Below are 14,793 nucleotides of genomic sequence, written 5' to 3'. Positions count from 1 at the left end.
AAAATTAAAATTAAATTAAAAATTTTTTAAATGGGCATTTGGCCCTAATAAGAAAGAGTAGAACCAGCAGATGGCGTAACAGACTACCACATGGCTACCTGGAGCCAGTGTCTTGAAACTCATGCCAGGTGTGTGTGCGTGCATGCCCAAGATCTCGGGAGGAGAATGGAGGAGAAGATTGTGGCATGGCCATGCTCGCCAGGGAATGACTCCTCATTTCCCTCTCACTGTGTCTGTGTCTGTCTCTCTGTCTCTCTCTCCCTGGTGAGCGCATGCACCCTAAGGCAAAAACAAACAAACAAAAAACAAAAAACAAACAAAACCCCCCCCAAAAAAAACCCTCTGAAAAAGTTTTTGTGGGGGACCAGCAGGTGGTGTAGTGGTTAAACTCCGGACATTCCCTCATGGCTGACCACAGTTCAAATCCTGGATCTGGTGGCTTGCTTTCTCATTTTCCCTCTCTTGCTCTTTCTCTGGCCAAATTAAAATAAATGAATGAATAAAAATTAAATAAATAATTCTAAAAAAAAAAAAACCCAAGAGCATTTTCAGAATGTTTGTTGTTTCCTCCCTCTTTTAAACAGGAAGTTTTCCACCAACATGGCTGCACATTTAAATATCCTGGGGGAGCTTTAAGTGATCTGGCCCTTCATCAGATCAATTAAATCAGAATCCCTGGGAATCTCTGGCATCAGGGTTTTTTCTTTTTTTCCCTTATAGGGCACATATACTTGCCATAGAAAGAGAGAGAAAGTGAGAAATCATTTCCCAGGGGATGGCTATGGTACAATCCCTTCTCCTCCATTCTCCTCTGAGGATTTTTGGGGGCATCCATGCATGCACACCTAGCATCTTTTTCAAACCACTGGGTCCAGGACTCAAGTCACGCAGTATCTCACTGTTTTCTTTACACTCTGACTTGCCTCTGTCATTCTTTTATTCAACTGCAGCTAGCCTCATTTTATCAGAGAATAAGAGACTTGCCCAAAGTTCAGATGAGTCAGTGGTGAGTTGGAGTTGGGATTTAAACCTAACAGACATGCCCTCACCACCTTCTTAATCACAGGATGGTGTGGAGAGCGCAGGAACGCTGTCCGTCCTCTGACAGCTAAGTTGTGCAGGAGCTTAGGATTCTTCAATGCACAAACTGAACACACAGAAATCAAATTCCTAGAAATCCAACTTGAGGAAAAGATTTCAGTTGTGGACCTGGGATGTACAGACAGGTGATAGAGGAGTTGGTTTCTTGCCCTTGGTACCCTCTGCCAATGGAAGGGCATAGATTGGAGACACCGTCCTGCTAGGAAGACTATATAGAAGAGGGTTTAGGCAGTGGCGGGAGGGCAGGTCTGGGCTGGAATTTCAACTCTCTTACTAGTTGGCTGGCATGGGAGGGAGGTGGCGGACAATAATCACTAGGATTATTCATAGGAATTTAAGGAGCATTCAGTTAAATTTGACGAGTGTTTAAAAGCCTCTATGTAGCAAGAGCATTAATTCCCAAGCTCAGATCAATGAGTCTTTACTTCCAGATACCTTAGGACCCCCTAGGAGCCCCACTCTGTGATTCTTACCCTGCAGGTCCGAGGGGCAGCCAGGGCATCTGTTTATTTAACAAGCTCCCCAGGTGATTTGGAGACAAAATGATGTTCTGAGCAAGCCTGCTGTGCCACTACAGAGAAGCCGGATGGCTGACCCGTCTCTGGGAGCCTGGGACACAGCGCAAGTCTCCATCTTTAAGTGACGCAAAGCATTCCTCCTTATTTGGGCTTGCATCTGTCAATGTTTTCCACAGAGCCTGGCCCTTATTTTTGGATCCAAGCTGCAGTCTGGTCTTTCATTTTTGGCTTCTAGTGTGTTGCTAATGAGCATCTGGCCAGAGTTAACACATGTGATAACAACTTAGCCTTTTCTTTTTTACTTTATCTTTTCTTGCAAGAACCAAACATACCACCCAGACTCTTGGGATTGGGGGGTGGGTGCTTTCACACCTGCACTTTAGAGAAGAGCTTGAAATAGCAACAGAGCCAGGCAAGAGAGTGGTAAAGGCCATGTGAATAAGAAGGGGCCTCTCAGGCGGGTGAAGTGCAAGTAGTGTTCCTATTTACAGGTTTACACATGTACATACATATACGCTAAATATATACATTTTGGGGACAGATTTTTGCTGTAGGGTGCATGTGCTTGCCAGAGAGACAGAGAGAGACAAAGAGACAGAAAACAGGGGTGATGGCCATGACACAGTCCTTTCTCCTCCATTCTCCTCTCTCGGGACTTTAAGCATGCATGCATATGCACCCGTCATGAGTTTCAGGTCTCCAGGTCCAGGACTCAAACTGCTATCAGTGATAAGGGAGTCCAGCGACATAACCATTATGCTGTCTGCTGGTCTGCACACTATATATTTTTAAGGACTACATATTATTTAAAACTCTTCCCATTACTGAAAGTTTCTACGTAAATACATAGTAAAACAAGAAAGGATGACCAAACAAGAAAGAAGTTCTTAGCCTCACAATATGGATCCATTGTGCTTTTCTAGATTCTTCTGTGCCAGGTCTTTACATACATCAGCTCCAGGCCCATGACAACTCTGCAGGGTCTGAATAGCTCCAACATTCCAGGTGAGGAAGCAGAGGGACAGACAAGTGCACTGCCACAGCTATTCAGTGAGGGACTCTCCACAGCCCTGTGTGTCTTCACCTCCGTACTCCACTCCGAAGGCTCTACTCCAGCCAGACGATATGGCCGAGTGTTCACTCTAAATGTCTGTAACATCTTGCTTTGAACGTCTGACCATGGTCTTCCCTTTGCCTTTGGCTCACCGTCCCCATGATTAAATGCCGCACCTATCTCTGTCCCCAAACTGCCTGTCTGTATATGTCTCCACACCCCTGGGCCACTTCCCTGAATGTTCTCTCAGCTCCACCTGAGATCAGGATTTCTTCCAGGATTCCTTCCAGGATTCTGCTGTCCCATGATCATTTCTAACCTCATGCCGAGGGCTGTCCATGGCTCTAAACCCTCCCAGGCTCTGGAACTTTGGAGCCAGGGCTCAGAGCTAGGCAAAAATGTTGGGTTTTTGAAGGAATCCTGGGGCAGGTTGTCCACGGTGGGAAGTGTAGCAGCAGAGAGTTGCCGAGTCTTAGACTGGCAAAGCAGGGAGGGGCTGGCTGGCTGCACCTCCCACAAAAACCTGGGAGACGTGGACTCTGACCTTTTCATGTCTATGTGTAGACTTAGGGTTTTGAGGATTACATGACTGAGAATGACTGAAATTACTTCATGATCCTTATAGACAATGTACAAATATTTGCTATTTTCTTTCTTAGATTTAAAGATGTATAGATTTAAGTGCCAATAGATACTATTAACTCCCTTTTAAAAAAAAATGTTTCTGGACAAAATGTCTGAAGTCATTTTTTTGTTTGTTTTTCCATTATTCTGATCAGTACAGACGTTAGAATCAATGATACATAGTAATTTAAATCCTTGGCTTAATCTCCTTAAATATTCTTATGTAGGTATTACTCCCGAATTGATTGATTTGGTGCCTTGAGGCCATTAGGAAGAATTTTAAATAAAATGAAGCCAGAAAGTCCTTAAATGAATTTTTTCTCCTCTGCATGTTTGAATTTTATTTTGTCCCACATTAGTGATTTAATACTGTTATGTTTATAATCAGAGGCAAAAGCATTTGCTTTTTAAAAAATCCTTGTTACTTAGAAAATCATTCAGAAACAAAGGTTTCAACAAATCTTCCAACTTCTTAAATGCAAAAAAAGAGGCAGTGCTTATATTTTGTTAATATGCTGTTCTAAATTTTATAAAAACGGTATCTTTCCACAATGGAATACAGTAAAAGAAAATGAAATCCTATCATTTGAGGCAACATGGACACGCCTGGCAGACACTATGTTAAGTGAAATAACCCAGGCACAGAGAGATGATATCACTCATTTTTGGCCTCTTGAAAGTTGATCTCACAGAAAGAGAATGAGCACACAGTTATTGCTAGAAGATACCAGTTTTAGTGTCTTGTTGAACAGTAAGTTGACTATAGATAATAATAATATCCTCTATATTTCAAAGATGGCGATAAGAAAGGATTTTGAATGTTCATACCACAAAGACATGACAGATATTTGAGGTGCTAGAGAGAACGACACCTTAATTGGATCATTACAAATGATATACATGTATGAAGATATCATACTATGTATACCCCATTAATATGCACAATTATTGTGTGTCAGTTTAAAAATAGAAGTAAAAATAGTTTGTCATTTTTTTAAATTAAATTTCCTTATATTTTCTTGTACTAACATTAACACATTAAAATTTATTTCTTAGTGAAATTTCCAGGGCATTTAAAACTACTATGCATCATTAAAAAGCTTTATTTATTCTGTTCTTTCAAGAACTCCTATAAGAAAGGTGTACAAAAGTTAACAGAGGTGAAATAATGTGGTGTTAGAATAAAATTAGACGCGTACTATGGGACAGTGGGACTTACTGGCAAGTTCTGATTTTTAAGACAATTTTAAATATTTCCGTATCTTTTTCTAAAGTGGAGTCTATTATTAAAATTGAACATCTTTTTATCAATTTTCTGTGAACCCCTAGCACAGGGCCTCAAGTATAGTATATGTTCAAATATAGATTTTTATTTCTTTTTGGATGTATCTTTTGGTTTTCCATGGTAAGTTACTATCAACGTGAATGTTCTGGAAAGACACAGCTGTTAAGAAGTTTGAAAGTCAATGTGACCTTCTTTATTCTTCCTTTTATCTGTGAAAAGTTCGTGTTAAATCTTTATCTTTGTGTAGAGATACACTATTGATGGGTCAGGGAGTTATTCTCCCCTTAAACAGTAATAATTTTGAATCACTGGTGCATTTGCACATAGAAACCACAGTGTGTGCTCACGGGACTGTCAGGATCTGTTGGGAAGTAAATTTTAATTCCATAAAAGGCAAAGAAATTTTCTGAGCAAAAACAAAATAAGGATACCACCCTGTAAATAAATAAATGAATAAATAAATAAATAAAAATAACTATCTTGCAACTATCCTTTCAAATTTTCTCTGTTGGGTTATGAACTTCATGATGATTAGAGTATTCAATGTCATTAACACAAACTCCAAGTAGGAATACAAAGTGATTAGTGTACTTTTGGACTAAGAAGTTTCTGAAATGTAGGAAAATTAAAACTGAGGAAATATGTGGGAACATTCAGTAAAAACTCAAAAGAGTTCTTTAAAAATTCCAAGCCATATTTCATTCCAATGAACCCATTTTCCATGTTTTCCTATAAATTAAAAGATTTACATCTTAGCTTATTTCATCTATGCCTGATGGTTACCGACTGTTAATGATTTCAGCTTTAACAAAAACAAGAAACAAAAGCTGCAATTTCCTTTTCCTATGCAGCTGTATCAAGTGGATATTTTTATATTATCTATAGAACTATGCATGGACTTTCTTTTTATTCACTGATCCGTTGTCTATTTCTAAGGACAGAGACCTTTCCTTTTCAGTAATTATATGTAGAAATTTAAGATGTCAAAGAAGATTGGGATACTCTGCTTAATACAAATTCTACCTACATTCATTCTCCCTTAAAATAATATACTGAAAACTTAATTATGGAATAAAAGAAGCACAGAACAGTTCCTAGAAGACATGGTCTGAAGACAAGTTTTCATCGTCGGGTGCTAGTGTTCCCAGCCCGGCTTTGGTACAAGGAGATGGCATTATAAACACATCATACCAATTGTAGAAGAATGGCGTGAACTTTCCTAAACTGTAAAAGTTATCTAGAAATGTAGGTAACCATAGACATTCAAAAATACATGTTATATTTTTATTTCAATACTATCTTGTTTGTTTGGTTTTTTAGAGAAAGATTTTTGCTATAGGATGTGTGCACTTGCCAGAGAGAGAGAGAGAGAGGAGAGAGAGAGAGAGAGAGAGACAGTGAGAGATGATCCCCCAGGCCAGATGGTCATGCCACAATCCCTTCTTTTCCATTCTCCTCTCGGGATTTTGGGCATGCACGAACATGCGCCCAGTGTGAGTTTCAAGCTGCTGGGTCCAGGCCTCGAATCATGGTGGGCCATGTGGAAGTCCAGTGCCTTAATTACTTCGCCACCTGCTGGCCCCTCTTGGTTTGTTCTTAAATACAGAATACAGGCCTTCTTGAGAAATTTTCAAACCTACTAACATCTCAGGATTACTTCTATATTCCCAGAGACTAAATGGATAAAACTTGGCATGAGGGAGGTGGTTATGAAGTGTTTCATGAATGAGTGAATTCAAGAACAGCAGGGGTGAAATGATCAGTAGTAAAGCAATGTTTGGTGGACTCATTTATTGCCTGCTGGATCTTTTTTCTTTTCAAAATTAATTCATTGCTCGGAAATGAGTTAATCTGAGTGAATTCATCTGTGGCCTTTCTAATAAGACAGCTATCTGGGTACTCACTAGCCACCACACCCAAATACACACTAGGAGAACATTCTTGAGGATGGCTGGGAGGTTGGCATGGTCCCAAGGAGTCATTTGGCAGCTTAAAGCAATGATGGCATCAGTTTCTCCTTTTACTGGCACCAGGAGCCTCGGTCATGGGAAATAAGGGAGGTGTCCCCAGAGGGGTTGCTGGGGGAAGTAAAAATACCTGTCTAGGGATGCTCCATCTTTGGTTGGGTTTTGTGACTGGTCAAGAGCCTCAGGAAATGATGAGAGAATAGAACTTTCTGGTAACTAGGAAACAATACAGTTAAGAATGTGGGAGCCATCAGAAGATCTAGTGCACACTCAGCATGATGGTTCCTGAAGACTGGGTGGAGGTCTCGATGTCCACTGCACTAGGACAAAGTTTTAAGTGTCTTATTCATCACTCTCTCATCAACGCCAGAAAAGAGTTTAGTTTCATGGGCCAACTATCTTCCAGGTTCTAGGCAATACCTCCTCAAATTATTTATTTTGTTTTCCAACAACTCTGATAAGTAGTCTTTTTTTTTTTTTCATTTTCTTTCATATACATCTGACGTTGAGTATATCCACAGATAACTAGCACACCTTTGAGACTGCTCATCTTGACAGAGGACAATGATATCTGCTCTAAGTATTGTCATGACAACTAGTGACATGATGTGAACTTATATTGTGCAGAAACTATGCTGCATGCTTTATAGACGTTAACTCATTTAAATCTCATGACCACTTTGTGATTTGAGGTTATTTGCTGATAAGCGACTGAGCCAGTATGTCAGCCCAAGAAATCTGAGTCCATGGCCCCCACCCACAATGATGTCATTAGTATAAAGAGTATCCAAAGGACCAGCAGGTGGTATGGTAATTAAGGGCGCTGGACTCCCACATGGCCGACCACAGTTCAAGACCTGGACCTGGCAGCTTGCTTTCTCACTCTCTCTCTCTTTCTCTCTGTCCCTCTCTGGTCAAATTAAAATAAATAAATAAATAAAGTTAAATAAAATAATTCTTTAAAAAAAAGAGTCTTCAAAATTTCATCAAAAAGTCCATCAAAAATGCATATTATGGTACACCATAAAGATGTATGGTGATTACATGTAAATAATAAATATTAAACAATTTTAAAAATGTATATTATAGAAAAAACTATGCCCAGTCTATGAAAATTTTCATACCAAAATAAACTTGTACTTTAATTCGATTTATATCCACAGGCTTTCTGACGTCCCCTTTTGTATGGCCCTCAGTATAATACTAACCATACAAGTGCTCACTAAATGCTACTTTCCTTATCTCCAAAGAGATAATATTTGAAGCAGCAGATGTTCCATAAGAAGATAAATAGCTTTTCTAGAGTTTGCAGTGAAAACCAAAATCAATATTTGAATGTATCAATGCTAACAGCAAACCCATCTTAACAAAGCACTGTAAAATTTATTATTTGTTATGGATTATTCCAAAGGGGACACATGGAGAGTGATTAATAGACTAACACATTTTAAAATGCTGCACAATTCTGAATTTTAATTGCGAACTGAGGTAAATGAAAAACACTGCACCTGGCTTTTTTTTTTTTTTGTATCGGTTCCCAAAAGAGGCATCCACCCCGCTCTCTAGCTGTGCCTCCTACATGCTGCCTGGGAAGCAAACACTCTCAGGTGCTCTCTGCCTCCCTGGTTGACTCAGTATCTGATGTGTAAGTATCTCAGGTGGGAAGCCAACATTGTCTGGAAGCCAGAGCTTGGAGCTCCTTGTTCAGCCCAGTGATCCTCAACTATGCCCAACTGGGAAGGCCACCTAGAAAACAGATGTGCTGTTCCAGTCTAGAAATTCTGGTTTAGTTGGCCTGAGGAAAGGCCTCAGGTATGGATATATACATATATATATTTTTTTTTGAGAGTTTTTTGCTATATAGCATTTGTGCTCACTAGAAAGACAGAGAGAGACAGAAAGACAGAGAGACAGAAAGCAAGAAATCACCCCCCAGAGGGGTGACCACGGCCCATTCCCTTCTCCCCCATTCTCTTCTCAGGATCTTGGGCACGCACGCACACACGCCTGGCGTGAGTTTAAGTCACCAGGTCGGGGACTCCAACGCGGTCAACTACATGGGAGTCCGGCGACATAGCCGTTATGCTAACTGCTGCTCCCAGGTTTATGAATATTTTTAAAAAGCTTCCCATGTGACTATAATGGCAAGCAGAGTCGATAACTGATCTAAGTGGTGGGTTGGGTCACTGTGGAAATAGACTCAATCCCTCTAGAAGGTTCTAGTACAGTGAGAAGCCTCAGAGTGGTCAGAAGAGAAACAGAAAGTACCAGAACAATTCGGCACAGGAGGTTGAAGATGGTCTTGACCTCAAACTGGAGTTTGTAAAGCTTTGCAGGGTTGTTAGTCCTGACCAAATAAAGGGTTACAGACTATTCCTGGAAGATTCTCTTTAGTGTATTGCCTTTCATTTTATTAGTACTATTAACCTGCAAAAATCCAAGTGGCAGTGAGTGACTGTAGCAAAAATAGCTTAGTGGAAATAAAAAAGGATGGAATGAAAAAGAGCATCAGCAGTCTTGTTTTCAGGGACAAGATTACAAGGGCCATCATCCTGCTAGAATCGGGTGCAAGTGAGACCCATCGGTCTGATAGGGTCAGGGTGGACCTTCTCCCACTGGTGCCATGTGGAACGATTAATTCATTATGGAGATTTAAAAGCTTTAACTGAAGCCGAGTCAGAGATGACTGGATCATTATACTGTTCCTACATATTTTATTAACTTTAGACAACTCTTGATTTTTCCACTAACAGGTTTTCATGCTATGGTATCCATATTCAAATAGAAATAAAAACATAATGCATTCCAACCAGCAGCCAAAGACTTATATTTCAAAGACAATCATAAACGCATTTGACTGTGTCACTGTTTCCTTCTCTCAGCAGAGATCATTGAGAATCCTTGTCTTCACATGGTTCTAGCGAGTCCACTGAGAAAACAAAGCACTCGTCCCTCTGAACAAAGTGCCAAGCCTTGATGTTACGCTGATATAGAAACTGCACATGTTTAGCATACCCTAGTTGCAAACTCCCAAGTATTAACCTCAATCTTAAAAACTCACATAAGATAGGCATTGAGTACTAGATGGGACAGTAGAAAATATTGATGGGGGAGAAATAGAAGACCACAAAAGCCCCATGAAAAATACAACCGTGAGCACAAGAGAACTTGGAGGGAAGTCCGCCTTATCGACACTCCAAATATATATAATGAAGATCTCATTTCTCCCTTCCCCAGTGCGATCATCTCTCACTTTTGCAGATCTTGCAGTGTAGCATACATCCTGACCTCTAACTCTCCCTTCTTCTAGTCTATCTATTCTCTGACTTCCAATCCTTCCTTAGCTAGAAAAACTGGGATGGCTTGATGACATGGTTCGCCATTTATAAGATTCTCTTGCCCTATTCTAATACCATTATTTCATTATCCTTTGACTACAGATGCCTGACAAAAATTTACTTTTTGATGAAGCCAGAATTGTCTGGTTGCTCATCACCTAGAATGGAGATGTTAAGCTGCATGGAAGAAAAATCACAGACTGCAGACACCAACGCATTGTAAATTCATCATCTCCAGGAACTGTCCATCCCTCATAGAGCCTACCAGTCCTCCGTTTCCTCCTCACTTTTCTCCAATGTGTACAGTTCAAACCTGCGCCTCTTTCAATGTCTCGAGTCCCACCTCCTCTTCTTTTAACCCTAGCAGATGGCGGTACCTCTGGCTTCACAGAGAAGATGAAAGACAAATTGTAATCCCCTCTGCTCCCTGCTACCACATCTACAAACCTACCCATAGCAGACACAACGGGTGCCCTGCACATTTCCTTCAGGGCTTCCTGCTGCCTGGGGGCTCCCTCTGGTATTTACACGTCCCACTTCCCTTGCCCCCATGCGTATGCGTTCTACAATGGCTCCGTAGTTCCACGGTGGTGTCTGCTCCAGTTACCTACACTGGCTCTGGCTCGTCCATCACACTCTCTACTGATTGCTTTCCCCTTACAATCTCAAATCTCTGCTCCTCTGCTTGTATCAAGCCAGCAGGACTACAGCCATTTTGAAATTAAGAAAGGCCTCTGACAAGAACAATCCAAACAAGTGCTGAGTTATAAGGAGATCTGTTTGAGGAATGGTCACATGACAAGACAGGAATGAGTAGTTGAAGTAAAACAGGACTCAGGATACTTGCTCAGGGGAAAGTGACTTTGAATGATTATAGTGAGGAGTGATTTGCACGTGCTTGTATCTTGTATCCATAAGTACTGGCAACATTGAGCTTTTCCAAACAGTGTGATGGTCTCCCTGTAACCAGTTACAGAAAAATAAACTCCCTTCTCCAGCTTCTGCCTCTGGTTTCATTGATTATGAGAAGCAGCAGCTGGACTTAGTTGGTCAGTAACATACTGATTTTAAAAGTCATCTCTCAATAGCGACCAGCAGATGGCGTAGCAGTTACGTTGCTGGACTCCTTTGGGGCTGTGCGTGGTTTGAGTCCCAGACTCAGTGGCTTGAAAGTCATGCCAGGTGCATGTGCGTGTGTGCCCAAGACCCCAGAGGAGAATGGAGGGGAAGGGATTCCAGCATGACCATTCCCCTGGGGGGTGATCTCTCACTTTCCTTGTCACCGTCTCTGTCTTTCTCTTTGGTGAGCACATGTGCACCAAGGGAAAAAAACAAACAAACAAATAAACAAACCAAACTCTAAATAAACTATCTGTCTTCAAATCTTTGTCTCAGAGCCTGCTTCGATGGCTCATAAACTAAGACCGTCCCACCTTCCCCTCCTCTCTTCCTCTCACTGTGGCAGGTGGTGCCTTCTCTAGCCAAGGCTCATTTCTCCACTTACCCTCTGGATTCAAGACCTGGCTCTTTTTCAGAGACCCTTTGCCATCAGTTCCCATGTTAATTTTACACTTCCACTCACACGTGACTTTCTTTTTCTTCATATTTGCCCGAGTTTGATTTGCCCATTTATTTGTTTTCTATTTATCTTTGTTAGTTTCTAAAAAAACAAACCAACCAACAAACAAAAAAACCCCAAAACTATCTAGAAACTAGCTTTTTTTCCCACTTAAGTTCACAAACTTTGTAATTTACTATAATGTCACATATATTAAGTCTTTTTTTCTGATAGAGTTGTGCACTGTGTAATAGCCACTTTGGCTAACAACAGACAGCACTTATTACAGTGGTTCCGTGAGAGTCTCCTTCTAGCTCAGGTGCGTAGTGAGCTATACCATCTAGGTTTGTGGGCACAGACGCCATGATGTTTGAACAACGACACAATAACCTAATGATGCGTTTCTCTAAGTGATGCATGACCATATTTTATTTTATACTTTAAAGAAATAAATGCTGGAGACCAGCACATGGCATAATGGTTAAATCGCTGGACTCCCACATGGTTGACTGCAGTTCGAGTCCCAGACCCAGAGGAGGCTTAAACTCACACTGAGCATGTATGCGCATGTTCCCCAAATCCAGAGAGGAGGATGGAGGAGAAGGGATTGTGGAGTGACCATCCCCTCTGTGGGTGATTTCTCGCTTTCTGTCTCTCTCTTTATCTCTGTCTTTCTGGTGAGCACACATACCCTACAGCAAAAATCTCTCTAAAAACAAACAACCCCCCCCCAAAAAAAAACCCCAAAAACTTGCTTTTGTATTCTCTTTACCTGATCTTGCTAATTTGGTCAAGCCTCATTTACGTCCCAGCCTGATCTTTATGCTCTATAGAGTCCTATATATGCTCACAGTATGTTGAACTAGGCTTGCAGGTAATGGGCAAATAACATGTTCCATTTAGTCTCCTGTGAAAGTGAAAATATTCGAGTCAATGAGCCTGTCTCTCTGCCTCTGTTCCCAATCCTTTCCACTGTGCCATCTGTACTGTGACCACCGTGACCAGAATGAGCTTCTAAAATGCACCTGGCCAGATGACTCCTAGACTTAAATATTCCTGTGGTCCTAGTTACCTAACAGATACATCCCAAGCTTCATGGAATGAGTTTAATGTTTTTCTCCATCTTTCTGAGGTCATCATCATTTTATCTCTCATATAGTTCCCTGTCCAGGCCATATCATTTAGATTTCTATACTTTTCCTTTCCCTAAATTTTATTTATTAATTCATTTAGAAAATGCTTATAGAGCCCTTATTATTCTCCTAGAGCCATGCCAGACGGTGGCTCTAGGAGAGAAATGGCATGTGAAAATAATGGTCTCTATTTCCTAGAGCTCCTGGTCTAGTGGGAAAGAAAACAAAATGAAAATATTATGTGTGAAACCCAAGGGGCCACCACTGATCAGGGGGATTGTGATGGGAAACTGCAGGAAGCCTTTAGCTGACTTGGATGGTCAGGAACAATAATGAAGCCTAAACCTGAGTGAGGATTGAGTAGGTAATCAAAATTAATAACATAATAATACATAATAAATAAATGAAGAAAGAGGAAGAAAGAAAAGGCAAGAAATGCCCATAGCTTTCTTCCCCTTATCAAGCTGACAGTTTCCTATTCATCCTTCAAAACCCAGCTGCTTCCAGCAGTACTTTCTACCACTCCCGGAAGGAAGTGGTCACTTCCTCATCTGCGCCATTTATTTCTGCACTGTACCTCTACCTCTCTGCCCCTCAACCTCTATTACATTCACTATTTGACTGCTCTAGCCTTGCTTTCTCCTTGACCTGGCTCCTTCCCAGCCTACTTGTCCTTTACTACTCTTCCTTCAGGAAGCTTTCCATGACCTCCCCCAACTCTAGCTTAGACAGCCCTTGTATGTGTCCCCATAGCACTTCATATTTCTCTCAGGGCACTGCTCATACCATGCTGCATCATTTATTCATCATGTCATCAATGCACATATGTTGAGCACCTTCTGTGTCCAAGGCAAGTGTTCTAAACTGACGAGTCAGCAGAAAATGAACTAGACTAACTAAAGAAGTTATCGCCACAAAAGAGAAATGCAGGGTGTCTTCCAGAGGAGAAAAAAACAAGGATCTGAAAACCATGCCTCCTCCCACCCCATATATAATAAGACTATCCAAGAGCAGGCACCTGTGTGTCTTTTCTCCCAGTTCCCCAGCACAGCATCTGGGTCTGCTGCATTCATGTGCACAAACCATGCATGCATGCGTGAATGAGAGTTGGAGCACAGATTCTGTGCTTTGCAGGGGTGATCAAGCCAATGGCTATTTCTGCCCTCAGAAAGGTCACAAATTAAGATGCAGGTGGAATCTGAGGCTGGAAACCCATTAGCAGGGCAGAATAGCCAACCAGTCCATCCCAGCAGTTGTGAATGGACCACTGTGCCTTTCCCCCAACCCTGGAATAGCAGAATAGGTGACAAAGTCAGATGGAGGGTCACTTCCTGTCTCAGGACCACTCCATTCTCCTCTCTTCTTCAGACAGCAGTGACAAATATCCCTTCCAAAAGAAAGTAAGCAGAATTGGGCTGGCTAGGAGTTTCTATTCCGTTAGAGCCAAAGGAAAAGGTCTTACAGACCAGAAGGTGGAAACATGGGATGGGAGGGAAAGGAAGAGACTAAGAAGAAAAATGAAGCAAAGTCGGGCAGAAAGCTTGTTTTGAGCCATGACCAACAGAGCCAAATCTGATCCTTTCGTCTTTCCGTTTCCTTCTCCTCAGCCTACAGAAATTCCCGTGGTTAGACTGTCAGCTCTAATTTAACTACTGCTCATTACCTCATCATCCATTTTCTATAATTACACGTTGGTAACCTCTCTCTCCTCTAATTTTAATTAGTTGTCAGATATAAAATAAGCATTGACGGTATTGTCTGCTGCGCTCCGGCAGAGATCCTTTACGGTTTTCATCATCCAGGTGATAGGATAAAGTTTATGTTTGCAGATAAGCTTCAGTCTCATTGATCTTTCAAGATTATTGGAAACACGTAAACGGAGGAAGTAGGTTTAAAAGACAAAGCTACATATTTACCCTGCAAAGCAAAATTCTGTCGATTAGGAAACTGGAGGGAGCAGGAGTCAATACGAAGTAACCTACCAAACTCTGGGCATACTTTATACCATAGAGAAGGCAGGGAGAATTTTCATTTTCAACTGTGACTACTGGTGAGATAGAAAAGGCTCAGATAAACTAAAATAAAGGGGGAGAAACATCTCCAGGATCCAAGAATATATTTCCTTCTTAACGCTAAACCATAGTCATCTATTTAATATTATCCGTCATTTTCTCCCTCTGTAGGTAAGAATTCTTAATATTTCTTTAGAGTCAGC

At 41.1% G+C, this 14,793-nt stretch overlaps 1 protein-coding gene across 3 annotated transcripts in view; it reads right to left on the bottom strand.

The window, feature by feature from the left end:
• Nucleotides 1-14,793, bottom strand: part of KCNAB1 (potassium voltage-gated channel subfamily A regulatory beta subunit 1) — a 423,260-nt gene that overhangs the window by 102,654 nt on the left and 305,813 nt on the right. The window contains exon 1 of one of the 3 annotated variants that reach the window (XM_014588299.2): nt 6,680-6,733. The exons of the other annotated variants lie outside the window; for them this stretch is intronic. The gene's annotated coding sequence lies outside the window, so the exon portion shown is untranslated. Of the gene's footprint in view, nt 1-6,679; nt 6,734-14,793 lie in introns of those variants that run through there. 3 annotated transcript variants of the gene reach the window in all.

This window comes from Tupaia chinensis, unplaced genomic scaffold (assembly GCF_000334495.1).
Source record: "Tupaia chinensis unplaced genomic scaffold, TupChi_1.0 Scaffold000272_1, whole genome shotgun sequence".
In the NCBI taxonomy this organism is placed as follows: Eukaryota; Metazoa; Chordata; class Mammalia; order Scandentia; family Tupaiidae; genus Tupaia; species Tupaia belangeri.
The sequence above is the reverse complement of the archived record's forward strand: the minus strand, read 5'-3'. Positions and strand labels throughout refer to the sequence as shown.